Source organism: Pinus tabuliformis, chromosome X, assembly GCF_031772625.1.
Source record: "Pinus tabuliformis cultivar Carrire ecotype Pingquan chromosome X, CPIR1, whole genome shotgun sequence".
In the NCBI taxonomy this organism is placed as follows: Eukaryota; Viridiplantae; Streptophyta; class Pinopsida; order Pinales; family Pinaceae; genus Pinus; species Pinus tabuliformis.
This window is the reverse complement of record NC_142308.1, coordinates 1,262,419,852-1,262,432,731: the sequence shown is the minus strand read 5'-3', so window position 1 is coordinate 1,262,432,731 and position 12,880 is coordinate 1,262,419,852. Positions and strand designations below refer to the sequence as shown.

At 39.7% G+C, this 12,880-nt stretch overlaps 1 long non-coding RNA gene across 1 annotated transcript in view; it reads right to left on the bottom strand.

The window, feature by feature from the left end:
- Window positions 1–467: 467 nt before the first annotated feature.
- LOC149144586 (uncharacterized) overlaps window positions 468–12,880 on the bottom strand; it is a 49,672-nt gene continuing 37,259 nt past the window's right edge. Inside the window, exon 2 of the long non-coding RNA XR_016264122.1 lies at window positions 468–617. This is a non-coding gene — a long non-coding RNA (uncharacterized LOC149144586). The remainder of the gene's footprint in view (window positions 618–12,880) is intronic.

The window sequence follows — 12,880 nt, the reverse complement described above, 5'->3', positions numbered from 1 at the left end:
AAAGTCCAGATTGAAGGGGAAAACATCCAGACATTCATACGGTAATGCATCCAACGTTACATCAACCGAACAGAGATTGATCTGCTAATATATATTCCATCTTCAGACGTAACCAAAAAGAGATGTGGATTACCTAGATATGTTTTACCGCTATAGACAATTAGTAGGATCCTTAGCGATGGCAACAAGGCGAGCAGCACTTAAAACATAGATTATAGGATGGCAGACTGCCTTTAGGAGTTTCTGTATGTCACATATTTTCATTCAGATACTAAAAGCTCACACATATTCTTGCTTGAGAGGAAGCACTTCCACCCTCCAAAGCTCACACATATTCTTGCTTGAGAGGAAGCACTTCCACTCTCCAAACTCAATAGCAATTTCAAAAAGGCATTTGCTTTCTTCTTTACAGAAGAAGCTCTCCCCACGGCGGATTGTCGATTGGATAAACATGATGGTAATTCCACTTCCATTATTTCAAGAGCAGAAGCGCTCTTCAGCAACTTATCCAATATACTTATTTCCCCTTTATCAAACTTGTATATACTTACCTTCACTTTACGAAGATTACCTAGTAGAGAGATTACACATGGTAGCGTGGGATCTCTTACTAGCTCCTGCATTTACATACCATGTACAAGTTAAAATTGGTCTTCTCGTTAATACCGAACACATTACTAACACACAGATTTGTGCTCAGATATTTATATACACATTATACCATAGCAGCACATTAATCCATCACAATACAATAATTCATGGATACATATATTATACGATGGCAACATCGCAATACAATAATTGATATTATATACTTTATACGATAGCAACACGTTAATCCATCACCAATACTTTATAAGAGAGGTGTCTTAAGACTTTTATTTAAGACAAAATGTCGATTTGGTCTTAAACACTCAACTTTAAATTTAACTGTCTTAAATTAAGACACAAAGAAAAACAAATTAGTACATTGTCTTAAATTAAGACAAGAAAAAAACAAACTGGTACAAGTCATCTCACACTCCACATGATTCATCCCATTATGATTCATCCCATTAGCGCAGGAAAAATTTCCGGGCAAAATTTCGTTAATTGATTATTTTTTTGGCATTTTTAAAAATAAATATTTATTTATATGGCTAAAAAAATTGTTATTTATATATATATATATATATATATATGATTAAATAAATAACATTTGCCAAAAATTACCAATTTTAATAGTAAATTACATATTTTTTTATTGAATATTTGCTAATATTTTATGTGTATAATTTTTCAAACCAGAATAATAGTCTATAATACTATAAATAAACATAATATTTGAATCCTTACCAAATACCCTGAAATACCTTTATTTTAGTTGATTAAATGTGTCAAAAGATCAATCACCACTCATGTAATATCTTTGAAAACCACACAATAAAATGGTAAAATGCGGAAATAACAACACCTCGCATTTTAGCCATAGTCAACCATCCTCGTTACGAAAGGGACTTTGACATCCACGTTGCCACACAATGGTCAGTTGATCGTAGATTACCTAGGTAAGATTTCTTGATTATTTGAAATGTATACAATGTGTATACATCTCCAGATCCACGTGGTCTAGGTGTGCTTCATCTATATTGATCGATATCTATAAATTTCTTGTTCTAAGATTTAACGAGAAGCCTCATGGCTTTGCCACTGGGCCAGCCATTTCCTAGAGAAGTGGGGGTGAATTGAGACCATGGCGCGTGGACTTAGTTTTGCTTTTGCATGGGCAGGGGTTTTGCATCTCAATGACTCGTACCAGGTATTAAGAGCCTAATTGTTTATCTTCATTCATTCAAATATAAGGGCAAAGCATATTGCTGAAGTAGCAAATTGTGAAAGCTACAGAGATTATTGAGAAGATATCGTCGATCCTAGGACGAGAAACAATGAAACAAATAATTTCGAAGTCCATTATTTATACCTCCATAGAAAGCATCGATTGCATTGCCTTCTACCTGCACAACGTTTATGGTTTTCCCTCCTTCCTTACACCATGGGAATTCAACCAATTGCTCAACGATGCCATCAGCACAAAAGTTGAGTTCAGTTATCCTGCAAATCTTCGTGTTCAAGGTTAAGGGTGTGGAAGTCAATTATTCTTTGAATTTAGGGTTTTTTTTTTTTTACAATATCAATAATAATAAGCTATGTTGCATGAGTTTCAGGTACACAGATACCTCCGGGTATGGGGAACAAGTATCTGACATAATAATATATTAAAATTTAATATATATTAAAAATAAAAATAAAATAACTTATTTATTTCCATCTAAAATTTGTCAATCAAATTCCATCTTGCAAAGAAATAGGTAAAAGATTGAACTTTGAAATGCTACCAAAAAAATCAAAATATTAATCCATGATTTGCAAATCAATTTCCTTCCGAGCAAAGAAACATGTGGAACTCCCAAAACGGAAAAAACATTGTTATTACTTTATTATTATGCGATTTCATGCAATGCTATATTATATTCAACTTCCAAATTCAAGTTTAGAAATTTATAAGATGAAATTAACACACACACTACTCTTTCTATTTCCGACCATCACTGTAATTCATTAAAGCTTCAAGATAGGTTTCAAGAGAGTGACTTATTTGCAATTGTTGAAATTCAAGATTTGCAACAGAAGTTGGCAAAGGAACGACTGGCAAATGTCTATATTTTGCCGAAACCTTTGCTACATCTCCACGTCTTTGTCGCTTTACACAGTTCATGCAATCTAACCCCCTGACCTAGCATGTATCACTTGGAAAATAAACAAATGGTACCTTTCCTGCTCAAAATAGGTACCCAAAACATCAAAAATAAGTACCCAAAATAAGTATCAGAAACGTCAAAATCTGTTGCAGTGAAGCTCCCAAAAAGCTCCAAAGTACCCATTGAAACTCCCGGTAATTTTGGAATGTTTCCTACCATCTCCCAAGCTCCCAAGAATGGAGGAACCATACCCTCAGATGCCTGGGAGCGATTCCCGTGTAACTATAATGCCCGGAAGCAATACCCGTGTAACTATGATAATAAGTGATTTCAGTCTTGTTTAGTTAAAAAATAGTTTGTGTGTATTTATGATTATGGTTGAATTGAATTGCAATTTGGGATATTTATGATTGTGCTAACATTTACATTAAGCGAACACGAGAAAGTTTGTGCGCGTGGGATTAGGGCCTCTCGGATGTGCACCGCATTTCTTTGTTGGAGGTACTACACACCTAGGACCTTCATTACTGGCACATGCGAACACTTAGTTAGAGCATTCGTTGACATGCAAGGCTTTAACATTGGAATTTTCACCAAATTGGCACCTTTGACTGTCCACGCATGCATGGGACTACACGCAAGATCCTTTCCGCATGATTTGCTCCTCCTTTCACTCCGCAACTAGCTAGTTCTCTCCAGAACTTGTTGTAGGTGTCGAGTCCTCTCATTGATCACCACTATGGCGCACTACCTTGAGATCTTCACCCAGTGATGCGTATTAGTTGACTCTCATGTAGTATATCATGAGCATTGTAACCTATTTTCTGTTAATCAATAATTCTTTTTGTTCTTTCAATTTTTTTAGTGTTTTTGCTCTGCAAAGTTGTGTGTTCAACCTTTACTAGCTAGGTTCATCTGTGCAGGTTTTCTAACACATTTACATGGTATCAGAGCCCACAGGTTGCTAGATAAAAGGCACACCAGTACTTTATTTTGCAGGTATAACAGCTTGGAGATCGAAGATCGACAAAAAAATGGAGTTTCCCAAAGCATCAATCCTAACACCGTACAACTATCACGAATGGGAGGACCAAATGGCTCGATAACTTCGTCAGAAAGGGATGTACGGGATTACCATGGCTGCGGAAGTGGAACCCACTTCAGCGATAGAGAAATCCAGGTACCTCAACCGCATGGATGAGGCCCACGGATCCATATGCATGTGCATCTCCCCAGAGTTGCAATTTCATCTATCTGCTTGTAGTACTCCCAATGAGATTGGGAAAAAGGTTGAAGAACTCTACGGGAAACAAGATGAGATGAAAGGACATCTGCTCGAAGTGGAGCTGCTCTCATTGGATCCACGGAACTATGACAGAATTCAAGACTTCTTCACCAAATATAATGATCTATTGCTACAACTCAAGGGTTGTGGAATTGACAAATCCAAGCAGGAGAGTCGCCAAGTTCTCTCTATTATGTCAAAGCTCGGACCAAAATACTTCGTCTTTGTGTCTACATTTCATTCAGTAAGGCTCACAACAGGTAAGTCCTACACTATGCCTTCTCTCAAAGAGTACATGGAGTCCCTCACTTTTGAGCAAGATAAACTCATTGGCATGGGGAAAATAAAACCTCCAAAAGCGTATGCACTTGTTGTGCATGATGGCAGCCACAATAAAAATCACAAATCTGATTCAAATCAAAAAAATCAGCAGCAAAAAGACAAGTGAAAAGCGCATTCCCATCCAAAGAAGGAAGGGTACACCAAGCCCTTCAATGACTCCTCCGACTCCAAAAATGAGAAAGGGAAGAAAGGAGACAAATGCACCTACTGTCACCGAGGATTCCATCCGGAATCCTCTTGCATGAAGAAACAAATTGACCAAATGGCAGAAATCCTTCAGAAGCACAACCTTGGGGACCACATCCCTCAAGGCAAAAAGAAGAAAACTAAGGATCCGCCACACGGGAAAGGTAACAATTTTCATGCTTTAGTTGCAATTAACTCTTCCCCTGATGCATGGATTATAGATTCTGGTGCATCACATCATATGGCTGCTACAAAGGAAGTCTATTCCTCTTTGGATGCATGCAAAGGACCTCCCATCCTCACAGGAGATGACTCACCTATTGAAGTCACCAGAAAAGGTAGAGTGGAACTTTTACACGGAAGCTTTGAAGATGTGCTTCATGTTCCAAAACTTTCGGTAAACCTGCTTTCAGTTTATCAGATCACTCATTTTGACACCGGAAAGAGAGTGGAATTCACTCTAGATGCAGTGAACATATATGACCTACATAGCAGCTCCAAAATTGCAACAGGTGAGGTAAACAATGGAGCTAGATTGTATACATTTTCTGAATTTATTGAATCTGAATCCTCCTTATTGCTTACACACGCTAATGATAGTAATAGGCTTTGGCACAAGAGGTTTGGTCACTTAAATTACAAGTATATGCAGCAGCTAAGCAAGCATGAGATGGTGGAAAGCTTGCCAAATATCAGTTTCTCCAAAGGAGTTTGTGAAGGGTGTGTCCTTGGCAAACATCCTAGAGAAAAGTTTGACACCAGCAAGACTCACAGAGCATCCTCTCCTCTAGATCTGATCCATAGTGATCTCATGGGGCCTTTTCCTCATCCTTCCATCAACAAAGCAAGGTATGTGCTTACATTTATTGATGATTTCTCACGGTATACTTTGGTGTATCTTCTCAGGGCCAAATCTGAAGTTTTTGCGCACTTTGAAGATTTCAAAACACTAGTTGAGACACAGTCAGAGAGAAAGATCAAAGCCCTCTGTACAGACAATGGGGGGGAATATGTTAACACAGCACTTTAGAACCTTTGCCTTGAGTCCGGCATACAGTTGCAACACACAGTTCCATACACTCCACAGCAGAACGAAGTTGCTGAGAGAAAGAATCGATCTCTCAAAGAGATGGCTTCTTGCATGCTGCATGCTAAGTCACTACCTCATAAGCTATGGGCTGAAGCACTTAATTGTGCTAACTACATCCAGAACAGATCTCCTCATAGATCTGTCAAGGATCAGACCCCCTTTGAGGCTTGGAGTGGCACTAAACCAGAGGTCACCCACTTCTGTGTTTTCGGCTCCCGAGCATGGGCCAGGATCCCCTCTGAAAAGAGGAAAGCTCTTGATCCACAGAGCATTGAGTGCATCTTTGTTGGATACCCTGATGGTGTGAAGGGATACCGACTCCTGATTTCCTCTACGGACAAGCTCATCATTGAGCGAAGTGTCCAATTTGAGGAAAGTCTCTCACATGCACCTCAATTGCCGCATGCAGACACCTTTTATCTACCTCATGACCGAGCTGATGACTCAATACACTCAAATGCAGATACAAAGCATGCAGATGCCGAGGTAGAGCATGCAAATGCAGAGACAAAGTCTTCAGATACAAATCCAGTGCATGCATATGATGATCCACATCCAAGCCCAGATCGGGCTTCCAGTAGTGAATCAACTTCCCCTGTCATAAATCAGAGAACAAGGAGCTTAAGTGAGATATATGCATTTTACCACCCAGCGGCTAGAAATGGTCTTGTCGAGGATAATTCTGATCCGCGGAGGACTAGCGTAGGGTTTATTGAGCCTCCTCTTGCCCTCTTTGCCACTGAACCAACGCCATCCCCGCATTGTCACTTGGTTCAGTCTTCTGATCCGCAGTCTTATGCTGAGGCTGTTGGGCATCCCTCTTGGGAGTCCACCATGGAGGAGTACAACTCCCTCCTCGAGAACCAGACCTGGGATCTGGTCCCCCTTCCTTCAGGAAGGAAACTTGTCCGATGCAAATGGGTCTACAAGACCAAGAGTGCTACAGATGGGAAAATCACCAAACAGAAAGCCAGGCTAGTAGCCAAAGCCTTCCAGCAAGTGCATGGCATTGATTATGATGAGACCTTTGCTCCAATTGCAAAGATGGATTCCATACGCCTTGCACTTGGCATTGCGACTGTCCAGGGATGGGAAGTACATCAAATGGATATGAAGAATGCCTTTCTTCACTGAGACCTATCTGAGGAGATCTACATGGAGCAGCCACATGGTTTAATTCAGGATTCATCTTTGGTCTATAGCCTGAAGAAGTCTCTCTACGGCCTTAAGCAAGCCCCGAGAGCTTGGTATGCGAAGATGGATTCTTTTCTCTTATCACAAAACTTCAAAAGATGTAAGTCTGATCTGAATGTTTACATGCTTTGGACACATGACTCTCTTCTTATCTTAGTTTTGTATGTGGATGATCTCCTGATCACCAGCAACTCGGCTTCAGCCATTGCTGCAGTCAAGAGGACCTTGCATGATAGGTTCTTGATGACGGACATGGGTCCATTACACTTCTTTCTTGGTCTTGAGATCAACCACGATGCCACAGGCATCAAACTCTCTCAGGCTAAGTATGCACGAGATCTCCTCGAGAGATTTCACATCACTGATTGCAAGCCAGCACCAACTCCTTTTCTGTCTGGGGTCCGCCTTGCGGATGGAGGCGACACTCCATTAGTTGACAGTACTCTCTACCGACAGCTAGTGGGGAGCTCACTGTACCTCACCCACTCCAGACCAGATCTCTCATATGCAGTAGAGGCAGTTTCCAGATACATGCAGGAGCCGCATGAGCTACATTGGAACGCTGCCAAGCACATCCTCCCGATATGTGCAGGGCACCATCACCTTCGGGATTCACTATGCAGCAGGCACTGCATTGAATCTCCTTGACTTCACAGATTCTAATTGGGCGGGCGACAACATTGATTGCAAGTCCACCTCCAGATATTCCCTTAGTCTAGGGTCTGGCCCTATCTGTTGGTCGAGCAAGAAGCACGCTGCTATTGCTATCTCTTCAGCTGAGACAGAGTACAGAGGAGTAGTCAACATCACCATTCAGGCTCTGTGGCTACAACACTTCCTCACTGAGTTGGGCGTCCAGTTCCACCAGCCCACTGTCATCTGGTGTGACAACCAGAGCACTCTCAAATTTTGCAGGGATCCAATACAGGGCAGCAGACGAAGCACATAAAGATCCATATGCACTACATCAGAGACTTAGTACATGATCGGGTCATTGATTTGCAGTTCTATCCTTCAGCAGAACATACCGCAGACATCTTCACCAAGACATTCACTGAGCAAAAGTTTCACTCTTTGCGCAATCGTCTTGGAGTGAAGGACATAGTTGCTTAGAAACTGTCTTTTCTTCCTCTTTTCTTTTGATTACATTGTTTTTTGAGGGGGGGTTTTCCCACGAGGTTTTCCCTCTTTCCTCAATTTTAGTACAAGTTTCACTGTATTTTGGGTGACCTTTGGCCTTAGTTGCCAGGACCCATTTTCTATTCTTCCCCATAGTGGTGTTCAAGGGGGGTGTTGGAGGTACTACACACCTAGGACCTTCATTACTGGCACATGCAGACACTTAGTTAGAGCATTCACTGACATGCAAGGCTTCAACATTGGAATCTTCACCAGATTTGCGCCTTTGACTGTCCATGCATGCATGGAACTATATGCAAGATCCTTTCTGCATGATTTACTCCCTGATTTGCTCCTCCTTTCACTCCACAACTAGCTAGTTCTCTCCGGAACTTGTTCTAAGTGTTGAGTACTCTCATTGATCACCACTATGGTGCATTACCTTGGGATTGCATGTTAGTTGACTCTCATATAGTATATCATGAGCATTGTAACCTATTTTCTGTTAATCAATCATTCTTTTTGTTATTTCGATTTGTTTTGTGTTTTTGCTCTGCAAAGCTGTGTGTTCAAACTTTACTAGCTAGATTCATCTGTGCAGGTTTTCTAACACATTTACATTCTTCTGGGAACGTAACAACACCAAAGGGAAATGCATTGAGGAAATAAATAACATAGTAATGGCGTATAATTTCGCTCTCAACTACAAGTTGGATCAACTCAACAACATACTTTTAGGCTCCAGTATAATCTTCTGCAATATGTACAATGTAGGCATGGATATATTGCAGAATCCTAGTAGCTATGGTAAGAAAACGAAGCCTATACATTCTATTTCATTTCTCTTAATACCCTATATGATAGTGTGTGTTGATATTGTGTGATAGTGGTCTTATTCATAGATTATTTAGGTTTGAATTCATGGATTAGTTTTTTTCTTTTTTCATTTTGCAGGTTTCAAGATTGTGAGTGATGTTTGTTGTGGGCTCAGAGAATATTTTGTACTAAAATTTGAAGGGTTTGGTGACTGTTATTTTGTACCAACCACCAATGTTCCAGTCCTATATAAATAGGGTTGGCTTCATGTAATTGGGGCCAATTACAGGTCATCAGCATATTTGGCATGAACATTATGCAACATGCAGAATTGGAATGTTTCAGCCATGTCGTGTGGACTATTCAGAATTCCATCCATGTTTGAACCATGCAAGAGAACCCACGAGAATATTTGAGAGAACAGTACGGAAAATGGCGAGAAGGATCAGTTCAAATTACGCTGCTGTGTCTACATTTATTAGTTACTGTTGCTGTTTTTGAAATCAGTCCACGAAATCTTTTTCGGAAATCTCTTGTAAAACAACTATATTTGGACAATGAAAGGATCATAAATTTAACGATAACCTAACTAATACACAACAGCCTTTTTCACCGGGTCAATTTATATATACAGAGCTACCCTTAGCCCACCGTTCCTCCAAATTTCCACCTCAACACTTCGGCTAACCAAAAAGATATCGACAATATTCAACCGGCATTATTTTTAATTACTAACTTTTAATTTAATGATAACGTGCCAGCATTTCTCATGCTTAGCTACAGGGCGTCTCACTGAATTCATGAGCTTTATGCCAAACACTGAGCCTTCTTTGTTATGTATGGATTTAAGAGAGGCCTGTTATAGCCATAACCATAAATATATGACTTGTTTGAGAGAGAGAGACTGGCCGTGATAATGGTGTACAACACAGAATTAAGCTATGCTATGTCAATCGAATGTGCTTATACCATGATCAAATCATGGACTCTTATGCAGGACTCTCATGGAATTATTACATATAGCTCTTGCTCTCAGAGACAAATAAAATGTATTCATGTTTGTTCTTCTCAACAGCTGAAATCAAGTATGCAGAATAAAGCAAATTATTAAGCAAGGAATGGCAAGCAGCATAATCCTTTTGAATCTTTTAATCAATGTTGCTAGAATAATTCTAAGAAATCAAAGCTAGAGCGAGATGCGTTACACAAAAATATTAAATAGCTCCTGTATACATTCAATCAATGGCATTATGGCATTTGAGATGATAAACAGTTTGTACATACATATGTATAAACATTCTCCCTAAAGTGTAGCTGAAGGGACAAAATGCAGTATTTCTATCACAAGTATATCAGGATATTATTTAACCAAAAATTAAAAAGCAGAAGCTACTAACAGTAACGATTTCATGTGCTTGGAGACCTAACGCTCCCACAAAATGCTTTTCCAGTCAACTTGGCTTGCAGATTTCTCTGCAAGTCCTCTTTGTTGTTAATACCCACTAGCAGGCCTGTCGATATTTAAACATTCCAAACCAGGACTAATTTATCAGCCCTAAAGACAGACCTTAAATTAAATTATAATATATAACCTGCTCACAGGACTTTAGCCCTGGCTAGTTTGAGATTAGACCTTGCTTCCATCCCATTGTTATATGCCATATAATCACAGGCAGCTTTGGCAAGACCTGGAGATTGTGTTGCTGCTGGGATAAGTAGTATAAGTTATTCCTTGCAAACTGCTCTAGAGGCATTAGCGTGTTTCCATAAGTCAAGGATTTCGCAGCACATGATCCTTCTGAATTTTCACCAAAGATGACTGCACTACGATCAGTTGGATTGGTCCCCGTTAGAACATTGATAGCTAAAGCATTGGAGATACTGTTGTAAATTCCTGGAGTGGAGCTGCTAGCATTATTACTATTATTATTGACAGCATATCCCAAGCTGATGAGGTTGTGTAGCTCATAAGTATTACCATTGGCCTGCAGATATTTCTGCTGATTAACATTGGGCAATTGCATTTGGAGATCCTGATTGTATAATGGCACCTTTTGCAGCAGATGTTGTACCTGTGATGGCTTGATTTCTGCCGGAGAGGTATAAGCCGCAGCCACTCAGCTCTAGCTGCATTGCCAATATAGCTAGTTGCCTGTGTCTGTGAACTCAATGTACACTCCTTGTTGATACTGAGACCATTATTCACTCGTCCATCCACAGCTGACTCGGCTTCAGATTTGAGACTCTTTGCAGCTCCTATGGGCAATGTGTAGTTTTCAATAGTTTTTGAGCCATATTTACTCATGTCAAAGTTTGGGAAGATTTTGATCTTGGACCTCACTCAGATTAAAAAACAAAAAAGATTGGTGCACTCCACTGACTTGGTCAGGACAGTGGGTTTCCCATTGCAATTGCTTTATTGGAAGTTTCTTGTGCCTTTCCAGCAGCTCTTGTGGAATCAGACTGGTCTGTTGGCTGCTTGTTAAGCTTTCCATTCATATCGCCAAGCTTGTGCTCAATCCCATATTAATCCCACATAAATCCTGAATTTTGTGGGTTAGATGTGGGATAAATCTTGGTCTATAAATACAGAGTGCAGGAAACAGCTGATGGAATGTTGGAGCCATGTTTACATTCTCCTATTATGCTTCTAGTCAATGATACAGTTGGTCTAGTTGACGCTCAATATCCTCAGATTTGGGCCAACCTTTGTGCACCTTAATAATATTTGCACTTGTGTTTCATTTAAAAAGTACCGTGGTACTTTTTCAAGAGGGACAAGATAATATTTCATATGTTATCAAGGCTAGTCAACCCAAAGGCAATTATTCCTCAATTCCTTCTTATTTAATATATCATATGGGTTATTCCTCAATTCCTTCTTATTTGATATGGGTTTTACCCTCATCTGGTTTGATTCAGATTCTCTCCTAAAATTTGTTGGAAAATATGGAGATTGGATGATTATAACTTATTTTCTTTATCTTGATAAGGACTTGTGATGTTAGTTGCTCTTTTATTACTTCTTTAAATCTGCTCATCAAGCAATTACCAAATACAATGAAGATCACAAAGAGACAGAGTACACCAGATATAGGCTACAAGCCAGGGCAAAACTCCTCCAAGGGGAAAACCCAGAAAAATGATTCTCTTCTTCTTTAGAATCTGCTTACAAAAGAGACTTGCAAGACCCAAAGACCCAAGCCAACAAACCCTCCAAGCCCCAAGCCAGCCCCCAGCAAAATCTTCCTTGAAACAGCTTCCAAAACTTTGATACTGCATCACTACTACTACAACTTCGACCCCTGCAACAGAATTTCAGCCCCCCTGCAACAGCTACAAAAATTCGACCTCCTACAACTGGCAACTTCACAAACCCTAGCGAGACAAGAGAAAAGATTCCTTGGCAAATTTTGACTTTTTGCTCCTCTTTTTCGTCCTCCCAACTACTCTTCTTCTCCTTCACTACTGTAGATCGAACTTGCTTGAGATGAGTGACCAAATGAGTCAAATTGCACTCCTTTATATGCTTTTCTTGAGGGTCAAATTCACTCCTTTTAGGCCGACTTGATCTGCTCCTTGGGCTGACTTAGTCTTGGGCTTATCCATGGCTTTTTCTTGATAAAATAAACATTTTTCTTTATTACAATGAGTGCAAATGGGACTATAAGTCTATAACACATGACCAAAATTATTCTTTATTAGAAAAAGACCTAGAAGACCTAAAAACACGAAGAACATGCTTTTGACTCAAACTTGAGTATGAAACCCATACTCCAAAAATAAAATATAATTTTTTTTCTTTCATTTTTCTTTCTTTATAAAGAATATACAATGTCATGATTACAATTACATCATAATGAAGACCGAACCTAGTTACGATTTTCAACACTTCCTCTTAACTAGGGAGGTATTCATGGTACAAGGTATCTCAATCTTGAAGCATTCTCATAAGAAGAGTCAAATTGATAAGCCATCTTTGTCAGGCATCTTTTTATACATATCATAACCAACATTGTCCCTGAAGGCCTTAACTGGAGCTCATCTGTATTCATGAGCATTATATTAGGAGGCTTTACGTGAGATGCCACACTACCTATCAAGGTACAT